Source organism: Mustela nivalis (assembly GCF_964662115.1).
Source record: "Mustela nivalis genome assembly, chromosome: 2".
NCBI classification, from domain to species: domain Eukaryota; kingdom Metazoa; phylum Chordata; class Mammalia; order Carnivora; family Mustelidae; genus Mustela; species Mustela nivalis.
The window spans coordinates 111,387,110-111,407,157 of NC_139021.1; the positions used below are offsets into that span (position 1 = coordinate 111,387,110).

At 40.1% G+C, this 20,048-nt stretch overlaps 1 long non-coding RNA gene across 7 annotated transcripts in view; it reads right to left on the reverse strand.

Moving 5' to 3' along the window:
• Positions 1–20,048, reverse strand: part of LOC309859875 — a 599,272-nt gene that overhangs the window by 19,402 nt on the left and 559,822 nt on the right. Inside the window, exons 1-3 of one of the 7 annotated variants that reach the window (XR_014309008.1) lie at positions 14,549–14,579; positions 11,907–12,121; positions 8,371–8,487 (exon numbers count right to left, since the gene is read on the reverse strand). The exons of 3 other annotated variants lie outside the window; for them this stretch is intronic. This is a non-coding gene — a long non-coding RNA (uncharacterized lncRNA). Of the gene's footprint in view, positions 1–8,370; positions 8,488–10,591; positions 10,688–11,906; positions 12,122–14,548; positions 14,580–20,048 lie in introns of those variants that run through there. 3 more of the 7 variants (XR_014309007.1, XR_014309009.1, XR_014309006.1) reach the window with 3 other exon arrangements.

Below are 20,048 nucleotides of genomic sequence, written 5' to 3' on the forward strand. Positions count from 1 at the left end.
ATTTATGGCTCTAGATTCGGGGAAGTTATTTAGGTTTTCTGAATCCATTATTAGATTCTCATCCATTACCATTGTTTCTGAGCCGGGCATTATCGGCATTTGAGGCAGGATAATCTTTTGTCCCATGAGGTGGTCCTCAGCATTTCTCACCGTGGTCCTCCTCCTTTTTCTAGCTACTAGATCCCAGGAGCATTCTCAGCTCTCACCTTGAGATACCCAAATACCGTTACAAACCTGAAAACGCCCCCCACCCCCGGGAAGGTGGTGATGCTCCCAGCTAAAAGCAGGTGCATTAAATGAATAATAATAATGCCTCTCCAAGTTGGAAAATTTTTCCTGGCACTTTGGGGTAAACAAAGAGGTAGCTTAATCCCACCCCTGTCCATAGGGGCTGCTGTGCAGAGCAAGCTGCTTTATCTAAACATCCCACCGGTAACACTGCAGTAGGAGTAAGACCTGAGGGTTGTAGTAAGAATGCAATGAAGCATCACGCGCTAAGCACCGGGCAGCCAGGCTGGTGCAGTCAAGTCAGTCGCGTGGGTGCTGTCCAGATGGGAAAGCCATGCTATTTGTTATGCTCCACAAATAAGTGAAATCATATGATAATTGACTCTCTCTGCTTGACTTATTTCACTCAGCATAATCTCTTCCAGTCCCATCCATGTTGCTACAAAAATTGGGTATTCATCGTTTCTGATGGAGGCATAATATTCCACAGTGATCAGGTCCTGCATTTTTAACTTCCCAATCTCCATATGATTCTTTTTAAAAAATAATTTCTATCCACTTACTGAGATTTATTATTTGTTGATTCAGAATGTCATAATTTCCTTAGATTCTTTAAAAATAATTTCATTTAGCTGCTTTGAAGTATTGGTCTACTAAATCCAACATTTGGGGAGACTCAGATAATTTCTATTGACCGCTTTCTTTTTTAGTCACATTTTCCAGTTGCCTTAACTTTTTGTGGTAAACTGAACATTTTAGATAACATATTGCAGCAACTCTGGATTCTGACTCCCCCCATCAACAGTGGTGGTTTTTGATTTGTATTGTTGTTTGTTTTGTTTGTTTGGCAAATTGACTGGGCTAACACAAATGAAATGTGTCTCCCCACGGAGTATAGCTAGTTATGTCCATGCTTGGTTTTCTTTTAATTCTTGTTTTCATTTTTAAACCTGGATTCCTAGGGGTCACCCTTGCAACTGCACAGTTCAGTGGTCAGCCAATGACTGGATTGAGGTTATTCCACTCAAACATCTTGAGCTAGTAAAGTCTCCATCCTCTGATGAATAGATCCAACAGTAAATGGTTTTCCAAGCATAAAGCTTCTCAGATTATCACATGCCTTTGGTTGATTCTACAACACTTAAGTTTTTCTTTCTTTTTCCAGCTTTATAATCACTTTTTTTGGGAGGAAGATTAACCAAGCTTCTTATTTGGTCACAGCTGGAAGTCCTTGAAATCAGGATCTTGACTTTTCATCTCTGCATTCTAAGGTTTAACTCATAGTAGGCTTGCAGAAACTGTTGGCAGAGAAGTTCACTTTTTAATTTTCTTTTTTTAAAGATAGATACATTTCCTAAATATCACGTGGACAATTATTTGTTACCTCTGATTTTTCAAGCTGATGGCTACTGATTCCTTGATGACATTTGCAGGTTCCCTGAAAGTCATATGATGCATGACACAGAACTTGTTTATTGAATAAATTTATTGAATTTACTGAATAAATTTAGCCTTTTTTTAAAATTTAGTCTTTCTTAGTACTCTCCCCCCTCCTGCCCAGTTTTATTGAGATGTAATTGACATATAATTGTGTACATATAGGTGTATAACATGATGATTCAATACCCACGCATATTGAAAAATGATTATCTTGGTACTCTTGAACTATTTCTTCTCTTATTATAGTTGTGTTATTTATAGTTTTACCTCTCAAAGACCAAATACAATTTTTCTTGACAATTTCTGGGTTCCCATCTTTGTTTGTTTCTCTTTGTTCACAACAATTTCCCTCAGAGAATTGATAACCTCATGCTACCTACTGTGTAAGCAGTTATACTCTAAATGAAGGAAAACTGCATGAACACCTTACAAATTGGGGGCAATAACTGAGTGTCTTTTGCTGATTACCTATTTGCAAATGAAAAACCAAGTAACTATAATGAAGATAATTAGAGATATTGCATCATAATATGTATTATTTTCTTTATTTTATGCAGAGTAATATAGGTTTGACTATCTCTTATTGAAGATACTCTTATAAATAACATCCAATTTATCAGACCTCACAATTATTTTTTTTAAAGATTTTATTTATTTATTTGACACAGAGAGAGAGGTCACAAGTAGGCAGAGCAGCAGGCAGAGATAGAGGGGGAAGCAGGCTCCCTGCTGAGCAGGGAGCCCAATGCAGGGCTCAATCCTGGGACCCTGAGATCATGACCTGAGCCAAAGGCAGAGGCTTAACCCACTGAGCCACCCAGGCACCCCCAGACCTCACAATTCTTAAAAGCCCTGTGTTGGTAATATATATATATATATTCTATAATTTATACCAAGTCTTTGACAAGATGAGAACCAAAAGGAAGTTTCCATAAGAATTATTCATTTGAAGTAGGAATAACACAGAAGTTTATGAGGGCTCTCAGTAATAGCTTGTTTTAATTGCAACAGCCACCAAACCAACTCTATCAGGTAATTTAACCAATGACCAATTCTAAATTTTTATTATGAAAAATCTTCTTCAATAAGATAGGCTTACCTCTTGAGAAATTCACTTCACATATGTTCTGAGTATTCACTGATAAGGCACATTAACAAATTTAGGAGGTAGCCTTGGATAGCTAAAAGCACTTATTTATACTTTCTTACTATTGCCAGTTGTCATTCATCTATGAAAATGCAGGACATGGAATGGGAACAAAAAGATAAGTGAAATCCCTAAACACAACATTCAATCTCTTTTTCCGTAAGGGCTTTTAATAGCAATGACAAAAGAATTTGAGTTCAGTCCCCTTTCTCCTCTCTACCCCATCTACCCCAAAAGACACTAATGAGAACTAGAAGTGCCAGAAGGTAGACAGAAAAACGGAAGAAGAGAAAGAACAAAGTGCCTGGAGAATACATAGAGCACCTAATGATTCCACGAATAATTTATTGTAAACACTACTTTTCTAAACTTTCCATCAATCACTTTTTCATTAGTGACTGAAGGTAGAGTCAAATAGCGCACCTTTAAAGTTATTATATCTTAATTTCTACAAGTTGTACTGCAACACAGAGAAGAAGGGGGAAAAAAAACCTTACAAGGCAAGTAAAGCATGGCAAAATTTTTAAATGATCGGTTGAAGCATATCTCTCTATGTATATAGACATTTAATTTCTCTCAGCAATTTTTGTGGTTTCAGGGTATATAACTCACACACAGTCAGATTCATACCTGAGCATTTCTTAGTATTTGATGCCTGTTCTTGGGTCAAAAGACTCGATTCATTAAAGATGTCAATTTCCCCCAACTTGATATTATAGATTCAAGAAAATCCCCATCAAAATCCCAGCAAATTTTGAAGCAATTGAAAAAACTGATTCTAAATTTCACCTGGAAATGCAAAGAAACAAGAGTTAATGAGGCAACTTCAAAAGGAAGAACAAAACTGGAGGAATGACACTACCTGATTTCTAGATTTATGATAAAGCGACAGAAGTGAAGACAGTGTAGCATGGGTGTAAGACAATTAGGTTAATGGAAGAGAACAGAGGGTCCGGAAATCAACCCACACATACACAGGTGATTGTTTTTTTGACAAAGGTGCAAAGGCAAATCAGTGGAGAAAAAAACAGTCTTTTCATTAAGTTGTTCTGGAATAACAACTGTATGAATATCCATATGTATAATATTACCTTTTTCCATACTACACACTATATATAAGAATTAACTCAAAATGGGTCATAGGCATAAGGTGAAACCTAAGGTCCATAACATTTCTTTGCAGTGAAGTTTGAAGAAAATCTTTGTGATACCAAAGATATAATCACAAAAAATAAATTCGCAAATTCTCCTCCTTCAAATTAAAAGCCTCTATTCTTCAATAGATACTGTTAAGGAAAAAAAAAAGCCAGAACTGAGACAAAATATTTGCAAAGCATATATTTAATGCAGAACTTGAATCTAGAATACTTAAATAAAGAATTCTCAAGACTCAAAAATTTAAAAAGCAACTGAATAAAAAATGTACAAAAAATGTATAAAAAAGATATTTAAATAGTGTTCTATATCATCTGTCACTAGACAATGACACATGAAAATTAAATTAAATTAAATGTAAATTAAAGTCACAATAATATACTTCTACACCCTGACTAGGACGACTAAAATGAAAAGACTATACAATGCGTAGGCAAGACGGTGGAGGAACTGGAACTCTTGTACGCCACTGATGGGAATATAAAATGGCATAAACATTTGGAAAATAATTAGACTATTTCTTAAAAAATTAAACCTATAATTCACCTATGATTCAGCCATTTCATTCCCAGGTATTTAAATAAGAGAACAGGAAATATAAAGACTTGCACAGGAATGGTAATGGCCATTTGTTATAGCCCAAACTGGAAACAATTCATTATCCATCAACAGATAAATGGATAAACCCACTGTGATATACCCATATACGAATACTAATGATTAATACAAAGAAATGAACTCTTGACACCTACTATAGCAAGGATAGCTTTCAAACTAATTAGACTGAGAGAAAGAAGTGAAAAAAGGGTACAGCCTGCATGATTCCATTTATATAAAATTCTAGGTAAGTCAAGAGTCTCTACAGAGACAGAAAGCAGATCAGTGGTCGCCTAGGGATGCAAGGGTGGAAGGAGTGATGGGGTAGACTGCAAAGAACCATGAGAAAATGTGGGGGATTGTGGATGCCCTTATTATTGTAAGTGGTTTTATGAGTGTACAATACATAAATCTTATCAGATTGTACACTTATTTTTCTAAACATGTATTTGTTGAGAGAAAGAGAAAGCATGCGGGGGTAGGGGGAGAGGGAGAGAACCTCAAGCAGACTCCCTACTGAGCGTGGAGCCCAATGTGGGCCTCGATCCCAGGACCCTGAGATCATGACTTGAGCCACAATCAAGACTCAGACGCTTAATCAACTGAGCCACCCAGGCACCCCATACTAAATACTTTAAATATATATTAAATACTATTAAATATATATATTGTATGTCAAATATACCTCAATAAATTTAAGGGAAAAAAAACAGCAAAATGTTACCTGTTAAAAATGTCTAAGAGATGACTGTAAGGAAAAGGCCAATAAATGAATCAAACAAAATAAAATATAAAGTATGAGAACATGGGTTGAACAAGGACATAAATTTGAGGAAACAGAGGTTGAAGGCTAAGAAAGCAAAAGTGCCAGAAGCCAAAATTTCCATGATTCTTGTCACAGCAATGAGGGTGCTACATTCTTATGTAAAAACAGAAAAGCAAAGTAATTTGGCTTCAATTAAAATATTTGAGGGAGGAATTTGGGCCATAGTTGTGAATGGCAAAGCTGCCAATGTTTAAAATGAAACATGTGCATCTGAATATTTCAAAGACTTAAGAATATTTCGTTAGTTTAGCCAGCATGACCTCTTTTCAACCACCACGTGCTTCCTCTTCAGGACACTTGAGTGATTCAAGCGAGTACGGGGATCTATGAGACGACCTTCTCCACACAGTGGTCTTGCTTGGAAATCCAAGAATTCTGGGTCTTGGTTCCAATTCCATTCTGGACCTGAAGTCAGCTTGAGAGGCAAATGATTGGCCTTTTCAATATCTTCCTATTTAAAAAATGGGGTGGGGGGGAAGAGGCCTGTGTTCTATATGGGGAGAGGCCAACTCAGGTTTTCTTTCCCTGGAGATAGTCCCAGCACAGGTGAAGTTAGTAATTAAATGGCATCTTTGCCTTTATCACTGCTGTCCTCATAACGTAAATGTTAAGTGTCTTCTTATGCTCACTGCTTCTAGGAAGACTGCTTTTGTTTGTTGGCAAAAGGAAAGGGAGAAAGCAATCCTCCCGCACACTGACTGATGACCTGTGCATTTCAACGGCACTTAATCACCATGGTACCCGGGTACTCAGACCCTGCGATACATTGAGAACAAGAACATCAAACCCACAGCTCTGCAAAACGAGGCCGGTAGGAATTCTAGGACATGAGTCCTTTGAATCTGTTCCCTTTGTGTAAACAAGCTGAAGGGCAAAACGAATGTGGAGTGTATGGTTCCCAAGGTTTTTCAGATTGAAACTGAATAGCAAGACCTCGTCAATTCGAGCTCCCCATTTTCTCCAAGAACAGATAACCCCTTGCAGCGGGGGGCCACACCGGTGCATCAGGCCTGTCTCGGGAGACGCTCACGGCAGCAAAGTCAACCTCACGGCCATGTCTGTGGATGTGGAAGACTCGGTTCATCAGCCGAGATTTTGAAGACCATTCATTGGTATTCTCAAGCTGTTTCTACCCGGGAGCAATTCAGAATATGGAATCAGAGTATTCACGCTGTCATTTCTTATGAGACAAGAAGGGAAATTCGAAAGTCTGGCCTTGATCAAACTACAAACTCTTTTCTGAAATACTGATTTTCCATATTGAGCAGCTAGATGGGCAGCAACGTGAGACAGCAGCCCGTTGCTCAGGTAAAGGGACCCCCTGTCTTAGAAAATTGATTAGAATGACATTAAAAGTCTCTTAAAACTCTTTGGAAAATAAACCTTCTATATGGATTTTTGGCTGGATTTTACGGGGAGAAAACTATGTGGCAGAATGCTAATTTCAATTTGTTCACTTAGCCATCAAAAGGACCTGGTTTAAGCTGACTTGGGAGTAAGCTGCAGCAAAACATTTACCTTTTAGAAACTGAATTAGTGAAATTATTTTGCAATGCCTTGAGGTAATTCTCTAATATTTAATCTCCAAGTTTATTAAATATCAAGTAGTCGGAGATTATTTTAAAAGAAGCACACATAGTAAGCAGTTACTTTAATTATGGTTAATCCCTTACTCTGCCATTTTAAACCAAAAGTTTTTCTTCACTCTTACCTATGAAATTTTTAACCTCATGAGTGGGAGCACCTACAATCTTTATGTAAAAGAACCGTGTGCACACAAGATGAATGTTAGGCACGACTCTGGCAATAAATTACTCAACAAGATCAGATGATATAGAACGTTGTCTGTGTTTTAAGGTCAAGAATCCTGATTATTCTCAGCAAATGTAAACACAGTTTTTGCAGGAGTAACGTGTTCTAGCTCTCTTAAAAGTAAATTTACAAACTGCAAGTCACAGTCACAACCCATTTGAAAAATATGACATACTCATTTTTAAAACTGGATTTTTAAAAAAGTTTTTATTTATTTATTTGACGGAGATCACAAGTAGGAAGAGAGGCAGGCAGAGAGAGAGGAAGGGAAGCAGGCTACCCACCGAGCAGAGAGCCCGATACGGGGCTCGATCCCAGGACCCTGGGATCATGACCTGAGCCGAAGGCAGAGACTTTAACCCACTGAGTCACCCAGGCGCCCCTAAACTGGATTTATTCTGATGAACCATTCAAATTCTCAGAATTCTAAGGTTGTACAATAAAGCATCAAAATATAAACCTCTTCTTAACTAAAACTGGGATTTTATTCAAAATTTAAAATTTTGGGACGCCTGGGTGGCTCAGTTGGTTAAGCAGCTGCCTTCGGCTCAGGTCATGATCCCAGCGTCCTGGGATCGAGTCCCACATCGGGCTCCTTGCTCTGCAGGGAGCCTGCCTCTCCCTCTGACTCTGCCTTCCACTCTGTCTGCCTGTGCTCGCTCTCACTCTCTCTCTCTCTCACAAATAAATAAATAAAATCTTAAAAAAAAACAAAATTTAAAATTTTGTTTTTCCTATAAGATTTCTTGAAAAGACTACAGCTATGCAATTCAGCCACAGCATACAAACTACGTAGGAGTTGTAACATAGTAAAGCCTAAAACAGGAGGAAAAAACAACCAAACCCCTGGGGCATTCCAAACCCTAGTAAATATTTTCCTGTGTTGTAGACCCCAAAATGGATTGAAACCGACTCTCCTCTATCAGCTTCCATTGTCTCTTGAGTATACATGAGTTAACCAACGAACTAACGTATAATTCCCAGACAGCCTATTTAGTACTCTGGCCCCTATTTCAAAACGGGATTTAATGTATCAAACTATCGTATTCAGCTGCCATTTATGAAGATTTCCTCCACCTCACTGAACAGTGCTGAGAGTTCTCCATCCACAGCCCTGTGTGTCTGCAGCATATGCAGAAGGAGAAGGAGCATTAATTATAATTACCGCTAATAGCGCTGCCGAACTTGAGGCGCTAGGGCTGATGTGACAGGAGGTGACGAAGGACCATGAAGGTGAAGGGCGGTCCAGTGTTTTCTGAAGTGAGACTGCCAATTCTCAGAGCTGGTAAATGGTGTGAGAGTAAAATAAAATAAAAATAAAGTAAAGTAAAACAAAACAAGTAACATAAAAGTTTGGTTAAAAAGTACCTCAGAAGTATGTTTGAGAAAAACTAGGATAAACAAAGTTAAATAACTGGCTTGACAGCAGAACTTTCCATATACGACTATGCATCACCTGTGTCAAGAGGAAAAGAGATTGTGTGAGAACCTCCTAATATTACTTTGCCGAGAACTCCACAGCCCCCCTCCCACCACCCCTCAGCCTGCAGAACTTTTCTTAGGGTACCCTCGCGGAACAGGTGCCCGCTGCATTTCAGAAGGTAATGTTTGAAGTAACATTCAGTCCCCATAGAAACATCAGGAAAAGTCCAAGAGGTGGGGCTACACCCATAAAATACCTAGATGAAAACTGGACAGAATGTTATTAACACCCCCACTTTTTAAAAAAAATAATCTCCAAGACCAAAATTTGAACTCAAGATTCTGAGATCAAAAGATGCTTCGCTGACTGAACCAGTCAAGAACCTTTTAAAACTATGGAGCACAGAGGTGTTAGATCTATTCATTTAACCCTATTAACCCAATTTTTTTGGAAGAATGTTTCTTGAAATCATTCTTTTTTTAAAAGATTTTATTTATTTATTTATTTGAGAGAGATAATGTAAAAGAAAGAAAGTATGAGAGGGGAGAGGGTACGAGCAAGAAGCAGACTCTCCACTGAGCAGGGAGACCAATAGGGAGCTCGATCCTGGGACTCCAGTATCATGACCTGAGCTCAAGGAAGTTTCTTAACCACCTGAGCCACCCAGGCACCCGAGATCATTCTTGACTCTGATATTTGTAATTTGCTATCAGAAGCAAAGGGCATAATAAAAAAAATAAACATCTGGGACTCCATCAAACTAAAAGCCTCTGCACAGCAAAGAAAATGTCCAATCATCAACACATCAAAAAGACAACATACTGAAGAGGGAAAATATTTGCAAACTACCTCACTGATAAAGGTTGCATATCCAAAATATTAAAGAACTCATACAACTCAGTAACTCAAAAACAAATAGCAGTTACAAAATCAGCAGAGTTCAGAATATTTTCCCAAAGAAAACACAACAGAGAGCCAACAAATACAAGAAGAGATGTTTACCATTACTCTTCACCAGGGAAATGCAAATGAAAGGCCAAAGTGATGTCACCTAACACTTGTCAGAATGGTTAATATCCAGAAGACCAGAAATATCAAGCACTGGCCAAACTGTGGAGGAAAGGGAACTGTGCTCTGTTGGTGGGACTGTAAATGTGTGTAGCCACTATGGATAATAGTATCAAGTTTTCTCAAAAAAAAAAAAAATCCACATGGGGCACCTGGCTGGCTCAGTTAGAATAGTGATTCTTCATCTCAGGTTCAAGAGGTTGAGCCCCACATTGGGGGTAGAAAATACCTTGAAAAAATTAGAAATAGAAAGACCATATCATGGGCATCTGGATAGCTCAGTTGATTAGGCAACTGCCTTCGGTTCAGGTCATGATCCCAGAGTCCCAGGATTGAGTCCTGCATTGGGGTCCCAGCTCTATGGGGAGTCAGCTTCTCCCTCTGACCTTCTCCTCTCTCATGCTCTCTCTCACTGTCTCTCTCTTAAATAAATAAATAAAATCTTAAAAAAAAAAAAGAATGACCATATCATCCAACATTCTCCCTCTTACGTATTAGAAAGAAGCCAAGTCTCTCCTAAATGAAGGTGTATAGTGTGATGTGCCCTGCTGTTTAATTCCAGCACTGAGAGTCTCTGCCCCTTTGAAGTAGATTGTAAAGGGCCCTGGCCACAGGTTAAGGTATAAATTCTCAGGTCAGCTTCTCTCCAGAGCTCTACTCAAACCTTCAGAATTTAGTCCTCAGTCCATTCCTTTTGTACCCACAGCTCTGTCTTTCCCCAGTCTCTCAAGGCCCAGCCTACCACCCCTGGGAATCTGACATAACTTGTGGTTTGGTTGACCCTGAGCCCAAAGCCATGACCTGAGCTGCCCCCTACAAACATACCTGGGTCACAGAAACTTATTAACTACTTAGCAGGAAGCTCAGCAGGGTCTCACAACCAAAGGCCAACAACCTGAATACTTGCTGATCAGGGAGCATCCCCCGACCACTGCAGACCTACTGATTCAATGTGTCATCAGGTGTTCTGTGCAAATTCCTTCCACTCCTGTCCCACACTAGACTCTTACCAGCCAGTGAGAACAGGTTAAGTCACAGGCACATGATCACCAGCATCTTACTGGAGTAAGGCCTCTGCTACTCCTTCCCAGCTCAGCAGTATCTGGAAGTGAGCCAAAAAATAAAAAATAAAAATTCCCTCCCTGCAAGTAGACGCAGTTATGGGGCTCCATGCCTCGGGTTGCTGAGCCCTGAGGTAGGAGTCAGCACTTAGCTCAGATTTGGAGCACTAGCCACCTGCTGCCCCTGGAACAGCCACATTCCTCAACTCTGTATTGGATTTCTCTCAAATAGAGACTTCTGTTTTGTCTGTCAATAGGTATGTTTCTGTGTGAAGCATGGAGTGGTGTGACTACTTGTTCCTCCATGAAGTGTTGGAATGCCCTAACTCATAGATTCAAATTCATTTCCCGCCCACTCTGCAGATCTGCCAGAGCACAGCTCCACCTCAGCCCAGTACTCTGTTACCCACGGCAAGCGTCAATGCTCCGTATTATTATCCAGGACTGATGTCTTTTTCAGATCTGAACCTGAGGCTTAGTGTGGTCAATTAACTTGTCTGACATCATATGGGTAGTAAATAGTAGAACACAAATTCCAACCCAGATCTCCTCAAGATGCTCAGAGGTCTTCCCTCTAATGCAGGCCATTCTCAGGCACCTCAAGGCCCTGTGTGTTTCCCTTTCTCTGGCTACCGTGAGAAGTATAATGAGAGGTGTGGGCTGACTGTCCCAAATGTAGCCCTGGTCAGTGGCAAGGAAAGATCCTAAGTAACAAGACTGATGTCAGGGTGCAGAGCAGTTCTGCAGGGCCTGTGAGTCTCCACCTGGGGGACAGGCTGAGAGTGCCACTGCAGTGGTTTTCACCAGGCCTGCCATCAGGAGCTCCCCCTGGGCTGCTGGATCACATCCCCAGAGAAATGGTGGGTGAGAAGAGGAGGTCAGAAGAAAATGTAGAGTCATTGAGGAAACCTGGTGGAACTAAAGGCAATCCTGAAGTGGCCTGTAGTTGGGGGAAGAGGGTAGGGCAGCAAGAGGATGGGCTTGAAGAAGTCTTTTCAACTACTCTGCTCTCTGTGACAAATGATTCCTAATATTTTTCAGGTGCCAGTATGTTGCAGGGTGGCCATGTCAACTAGCGTGTAGGTCCAAACAGCCACCTGTGTGACCCCTGTGCCTCCATTCAACCCCCTCTTGCAGGGCGAGTACTACCTGAAGAGACTTGGTCTTTCCTCTGTGATTTCTTCTAAGACATTTAAAGTTGAGTCACTTGCCATAGGAGATGAGTGGCAGGTGGCAGTAAGGAGGAGAGGTGAAGACTGGCTTTGTGGTGCCTGAGTCCATCTGCTCTGGGATCACCTTCACTCCCCTCTGAACTCATCAGGACTTCTGTCCTTCTCCAGTGCACAGTACCAGTGATAGAATAGCTGTTAACCCATGGGGAATATGAGCACACATGCAAGAATTACTATACACCTGGGATGTACGATGACCACATAAGAAATCCAACAGAATGAATGTTAAATATCATTTGAAATAGAATTATTGGAGTAGACAGACTCCAGAAAATTAATAAACAAAATAAATGTATCCTTCTGGATATAGGAAAATATCAGTAGCAATAAGACCCAATTAAACTACAGGAAAGAACCAAGTCAAAATATTGCATGTGAAAAATAGAATGGTTGAATTAGATTGCATACAGATAGGGTAAATAATAGGATAAAAACAGATCAAAGAGGTGTGCAATTGGTACTTTCTGTGGACATAACAGAAGTATCGACTTTGGAGCTGGCAAACTTATGGTAGGACCATTTGTGCAATTTCTGTACCGAAGAACTAATTAGCGAGATATGGTTGGGGATACAAAGAAGTGGAAGCTGGTGCAGGAGCCTGGCATAAAGAGCAGCAACAGAGCTTTTTTCATGCCTCCCATGCCCTTTTCACCCCCTTCCTCACTGTCCCAACCTCCACCACCACTGCTAATCCTAATGGACAGTGGAAGGAAAATGAGAAGTAGAGATTAGCAGCTGACGGACACAACTGATTGAGGAAGCCCCACAAATAGGGTTTTAATGGAAATAAAATAGGGCCACTCTAACCCCTTCCTCAGATCTTCCGTTGGGGCTCCCCACTGGCTGAACTCACAGCCAGAGAGCATAGATAACTGTCAGACCTTTCTATCTACCACTTCCACACCACAGAAGGGGTTGGATGGGTGGAGACTGTGTCTTTAGAGACAGACAGGAGGTATCTGCTATGGGTGGGTGGGTAGAAATTACTAGATTCCACTCTGATACTTAAAAAAGAAAAGAAATTAAGAGGATTCATTAAAATAATCTCCATGGGGCACCTGGCTGGCTCAGTTAGTGGAGTATACATCTTTTTATCTTGGGGTTGTGAGTTTGAGAAACACATTAAGCATAGAGATTAAGCAAAAACAAACAAACAAACAAACAAATAAATAAATAAATAAAACAGGGTTGCTGGGGGGAGGGGGTTTGGGAGAAGGGGGTGGGATTATGGACATAGGGGAGGGTATGTGCTTTGGTGAGTGCTGTGAAGTGTGTAAACCTGGTGATTCACAGACCTGTACCCCTGGGGATAAAAATATATGTTTATAAAAAATAAAAAATTAAAACATTAAAAAAAAAAACTTGCATAGAAGGGTAAACCTAAAAGCCAACTCTCAATTATAGAGAGCAAACAAAATTACAGAGAACAAGCAAACCATTATACAATGGTACCAGAGGACAGGTGGGTCATGAGTTCAATAGATGACGGTTTAAAGATGGCATCAGTTTGATGACTCCAGGGTGTTGTATTGAAGTGTTGAATCTACCGTACACCTGGAACTAATAGTACACTGTACTTTCAGTAACCAGAATTTAAATAAATACACACAAGACAAAACAAACAAACAAACAACAATTAAAAAAAAAACCCTTAAAAAAAAGTCTATATAAAGGAATTGCAGAGGAAGAAAGAGAGGAGGAATGTAGAAAGCCAAATGCTGAGAAAGCCTGCACTTGAAATAAAATCAGAGTATCTGATTCCCAAAGTTCTTTTTGCTGCAAGGATATTCCTGGCCTCAATAGACATCTGCAAAGGCCACAGGAAGGTAGCTGTATTAGTCAGAGTTCTCCAGAGAACCAATTGGGTGTCTAAAAGTAAATATATAGCATCTGTATCTATGTCTATATCTATATATCTATAGGGAGGTAGGGAGAAAGAGAGAGAGAGAGAGAGAGAGAGAGAGAGAGAGAGAGAGAGAGAGAAAGAATGAGTTTTATTTTAAGGAATTGGCTCATGATTATAGAGAGTAGCAATCCAAAATCTGCAGGTTGGGCTGGCAGGCTCAGACCCTGGAAGAGCTAATATTGCAATTCAAGGCTATATTAATCATGTTTTTCGTTTTCTGTTTTTTATGGTGATGAGACATCTTTCTGGAGAAAAGGAGAAGGTAAGGAAGCCAGGAGAAGTTGTTCTATTCATGGAGATAATAATCACCTGGTTACATACCTTTTATATCCAAACCAACCAATCCCAAGGCCCTACCTCAGCACTTCCTTTATCTCACTCTCACAAACTAAAACCAATAGTTATCTCATTCTAAATCACAGCAAAGGTAGGAGTCAGACAACTAAAGGCCACCCTATACATAAAAATGCTTGACATTATTCAAACTGGCCAGTCCTAGACTGTTTCCCCTGCTCTGCCTTGCTTTGTCCATAGAAACCCCTGGAAAGTCTCTGGGCTATGCTTTCACCTCACTCCCACTTCTGTTTCCTGACCAGATTCCTGTGTGAAGTGGCACGCCCCCTTTTCTGGGGAAATGCAAATAACAAAAATACCTCAATCCCATTTGCATCTTTGTGTCATCACACAGTCACCTCCATAAGTTAAAATCCCACAGGAATTTTAACACAAAGTCCAAATGTCCTTAGGCTGGAGACCTAGGAAGAGAAAATATTGCAGTTCAAGTTTGGAGCGGTCTGCTGGGATAATAACCGTATTCCTCAGGGGCAGTTAGTCCTTTGACTGATGAGGCGAGGCCCACCCACATTATGGAAAGTCCTATGTTTTACTCCAAGTCCATTGTTTCAAGTATTAATCACATCCAAAAAACACTCTCTCACAGAAATATCTGGGAATAATGCTGGACAAAATATATGGACACAATGATATCAACCAAGTCAATATACAATATTAACCATCACAAGAAATTTATGGGGAATTCTGCACGTATTTCTCTGGGACCCCAAGGAGCCTGACAAGATAAAACACACTGTTCTCCTCAAACTCAGGAGCCTGCATGGAAGGAGTGGAAAGTTGACAGCAAAGGAATAGGCCGATGTGCCCTTGCAGTCTGACTAGCTAGGGATCTGTCAACCAGCATCAAGCTATGAATGTGGTTTGAGGTGGTCTGTGACTGATAGGGCTCCAGCCTCATGGCAGACACAAATGCTGAGCTGCTCTAAAAGAGGGTACAGTCATTCTTGGTATAAGAAAATTACTGTAGTTAGTTTTGCCAAGAATAAAAACCAGCATATGGTCAAAAAGAAAGGAAGCAAAGCTGATGAAATAAGAAGCAGTAGATACAAGAGAAAGCAGAAATGGACAAAGATTTTAGACTTTGCAAATGCCAAACTTTTCATAGACCTCTAATCATTTCCTTATGTCTGTTAGTTTTTAAATATCTCTACTCATTGCAATTACATTCACTTTCATTTACTGAATAACAAACAATCTCAAAACTAACAGCTAGGACTATCATTTCCATCATGGGTCTCTTGACCAACTGTCCAGTGAAAGTGGTGAAGATGATTTTTTTTTAAATAAGAGGGAGGGCCCACAAATGGCCCTATGTACATATAGCAAATGAAGAAAATGTATTCAAGAAAACCTACTTAGTAAGAACGGTAGGAGTCTGTGACACTTGAATCACAATCTTCTTCCTCCATTCCCCATCCCCAGCTCAATATGAAACAAAGTCCACTCCAGATGGCTGCAGCCAAGGACACAGGGCTCTTTGTCTCCCAGTTCAAGGGTTACAGCATCCTCTTGGGAGAGGCAGGATGACAGTCTTTCTCATCCTTGACCCTGGCTGCCTGTTGTCAAGGGGAAGGTCCTGGCAAGTGTGGCCAAGAGATAGAGATCTTTCTACCACTGAGGCTTTCTACCACTGAGGCCCTACTCTGGAGGAGGCTCTCCCTTGGGTGGTGCAATGAAAATACCAGAACCCCACCTGTCTTTCCCCTGGCCTGAAATGCAATTATCTAATACTCAATTTAGAAAGCTAAGATGACCTGAATCTACCACCTCCTTTCCCCATATCATGGAGCATCTACCTGCTGACTCAGGATGACAGGGAAGATTGCCTAAGAGCGTAAGCTTCTTTGTCCTGGGATCTTCCCCTGCTCTTTTTTTTTTTTTTTTAAACCTAGCAGAGAAGATTGTATTAAATAAATTAGTTGATCTACTCTACCTTTTAAAATAAAATAAATGAAATGTAATTGATAACTCTAAAATCAAAAGACTTAAATACAAAAAAAGAAAAAGCATCTTGGTTCTTTCCACAGTTTGGCAACCACGGCCATTGCTGCTATAAAAATTGGGGTACAGATGGCCCTTCTTTTCACTACATCTGTATCTTTGGGGTAAATACCCAGAAGTGCAATTACAGGGTCATAAGGAAGTTCTATTTTTAATTTCTTGAGGAATCTCCACACTGTTCTCCAAAGAGGCTGCACCAACTTGCATTCCCACCAACAGTGGAAGAGGGTTCCCCTTTCTCCACATCCCCTCCAACCCATGTTGTTTCCTGTCTTGCTAATTTTGGCCTTCAACGGATGTGGTCCATATACACTATGTAGTTATGATGCCTCCATCAGACAGGATGAATACCCAACTTTTGTAGCAACATGGATGGGACTAGAGGAGATTATGCTGAGTGAAATAAGTCAAGCAGAGAGAGTCAATTATCATATGGTTTCCCTTATTTGAGGAGCATAACAAATAGCATGGAGGACATGGGGGAATAGAGAGGTGAAGTGAGTTGGGGGAAATTGGAAGGGGAGGTGAACCATGAGAGACTATGGACTCTGAAAAACAATCTGAGGGGTTTTAAGTGGGGGGCGGTGGGAGGCTGGGGGAACCAGGTGGGGGTATTGGGGCATGGATTGCATGGAGTACTGGGTGTGGTACAAAAACAATGAATACTGCTATGCTGAAAATAAATAAAAAATAAATTTAAAAAAAAAAAAAGCAAAGAAAATCCACAACTAGAATAAATTAAAAAAAACTAAAAATTAGTATGTATAAGAATAAGTTACTTATTAAAAATAAGCCTAGAAGAAATTCTAGAATGAAATAATTTAAACACATGTACATATTTGACAATCGCTTTAATGTTAAATGAATCTGAAAATAGATAACCATGTAAAAGAGTGGCTATAGATTGGGAAGATGAAGGCAGTTGTCCCTTCTAAGTTATATAGGCTGCTCACTACATTAAAGAACAGAACCAAAATGGTGAAGGACAGTTGCAGTAGAAGTAGTGAGAGAGCAGACCCCAATGAATGAGGCGTAGGGGGATACATCTAGAAAATCTCCAGATCCGAGCTGTCATGGGTTTGAGCATTTCAGAGCAACAATAGGAGAGAGAGAGCTCTGTGAGGCTAGAGGTCTGCTTAAGACATATTGCTTTCTACAAATCCAAGAAAACAAGTTTAGCGACAGAAAAATAGTGCTATGGACTCCCAGGCAGAGGGCTTTAAGAGGAAAGGAGAGTACCTTCAGAATAGCTCCACTGAAGAAAATGAAGGCATAAATTCCTGACAAACTTCATCTACTTTCATGTGCTTTTTTTTCCCAAAATGAAGAAAAAGGCATTAGGGAAATGAAACAGGATATTGAATGACACCATAAATTAGAGTTAGAAAAACTCAGTGAGGAAAGTACAGACCTCAGGGAAGAAGCAGCAGCGTATCGACACATTACTTCCTAAGTGAAATGGAAAGTAGTAAAAAAGGCAGCAGACAGTGTTGTATGAGAATGGGAAGTGAGAAGAGAAAAATGCTAAAAAAGAAACTAAAAAAAGAGACTACAAGATTTGAGAGAAAATATCAAAATGTGAAGTTATGGACAGGAAATGAATATCTGGAATGCCTCTGGGAAAACTAAAGCAAAGACACAAAAACGTTAACAGTCATAATACAGAATTTTTTGTAAACACAATAAATCCTTTCAAACTGTTTATTAACAGAGTACCCTGAGCACTGACTCAGAATGACAAATAAAAGGTTTAGTAAAATCATTGAGAGAAAAATGGAATTAAAATTGAAATGCAAAATTTAATTGAAATGTAAAGAAAAAAGGAAATCCTTGGGCATCTAGGGAAAAAGGAGCAGATGACATATAAAGGAAAGGAAATGAGAATGTAATCCACATTTCTGAATGCCGAATTTTGTACCACAAGAAAATGGAGTAATGTATTGAAAGACACTGAAGGGTACAGGTCTGTACCCTTCAGTGTCTTTCAATACATTACTCCATTTTCTTATAAAAATATATGTTTATAAAAAAAAAAAAAAAGAAAGGACCAATACCCAACTTTTGTAGCAACATGGACGGGACTGGAAGAGATTATTATGCTGAGTGAAATAAGTCAAGCAGAGAGAGTCAATTATCATATGGTTTCACTTATTTGTGGAGCATAACAAATAGCATGGAGGACATGGGGAGTTAGAGAGGAGAAGGGAGTTGGGGGAAATTGGAAGGGGAGGTGAACCATGAGAGACTATGGACTCTGAAAAACAATCTGAGGGTTTTGAAGGGGTGGGGGGTGGGAGGTTGGGGTACTAGGTGGTGGGTATTATAAAGGGCACGAATTGCATGGAGCACTGGGTGTGGTGAAAAATAATGAATACTGTTATGCTGAAAATAAAAAATAAATTAAAAAAAAAAAAAAAGAAAGACACTGAAGGGAAGACACTGTGAACCATGGATTTTATAGCTAGAAAAACTGATTTATACAGAATAAAAGTCTTGGCATTCAAGTCATTATGCAAGAACTCAGGCTATATTTCTCCCATGAACCCTTGAAGAGGGATGACCAAACATAGGATAAGAAATGCCTTGAAAGAATGTAAGGACAGGTGGTTAACAGGCAATCTATGATGACTTTGCATCACTAAGGTTCTGTGAGAGGAAGAATGACCTCAGTGGCAGTCCCTAGGCTAATTGTTTCATAATAATCTAAGAGCTTTCTTGGATCAGAATGCTTTTATTTTATGTAAACATATTTTTAAAACAGCTGGAATTTAATATTGCTTAATATAGACATCTTATGTTAATTTTTGATTTTACATTTTAAAAATAGTAAACTTCCAACATTAAGTGTAATGGTTATTCAACAAAATGCATTCCAAGTCCACACAATTCAGGAAGGAAATAACTGGCACTACTTGAGCTGACTTGGGAGAGAGGAGTGTTCATGGGGGAGCCAAGAGGCAGCACTCTTCTTGGCCTCATGGCTGATGGAAGCCCCTGGAAATGGGTAATCTCCAGCCCCTCCAAGGCCCAGGATGGCTGCTCTATTGAGCAGTGATTGAATCTACAGAACTAGCAGGAATCCACAGGTGTCACAGTGATGGATGGAAGAGGGGCTCAGCAGGGTGGGTGTGTGGGTACCTGTAAGGCCCTGGAAGATGACCTTGAGCCCTACAGTGCCCAAGGGTCATATGCATGAGGTACTAGGGCCTCTTTGCTGCTCTGTGCTGAGGGGGTGATCTGTCAGCACACAGAATCATTTCACCTGGGTGACAGGCAGGTCAGCTTTCAGGATCAGGTACTCTGGACTGGGAAATAATGCAAAGGGAAGGGGAAGACTCTAGGTTTTCAGAGATGAACAGTCTGAGTTCCACAGACATGGAACTCTGTTCCACGAGGAACAGAGGGAGGCCGAGGGAGGAGCTGGTTGTCTCAGGTCTCATGGAACAGGAGTGGAAAATGACCCTTTCTTTCCCCCCACTCCTCCACTCAAGTCAGTCCTGTCATGAGATATGCACCTCAAAAGTGGGCAGCTTCCTGGAGGGCTTCCTTTTTCTCTAATAAAGATTTTTATTTCTAGCACAACCACTAAACCTTGCCTGTGCTTTTCAATTAAAAGATCAAAAATTCTTATGCAGTGGTATTAAAAACATAGGAAAGCAGACCTTGTGCAACCACTTTAGAAAACAGCATGGAGGTTCCTCAAAAAGTTGAAAATAGAGCTACCCTGCCACCCAGCAATTGCACTACTGGATATTTACCCTAAAGATTCAAACGTAGTGATCCAAAGGGGCACGTGCA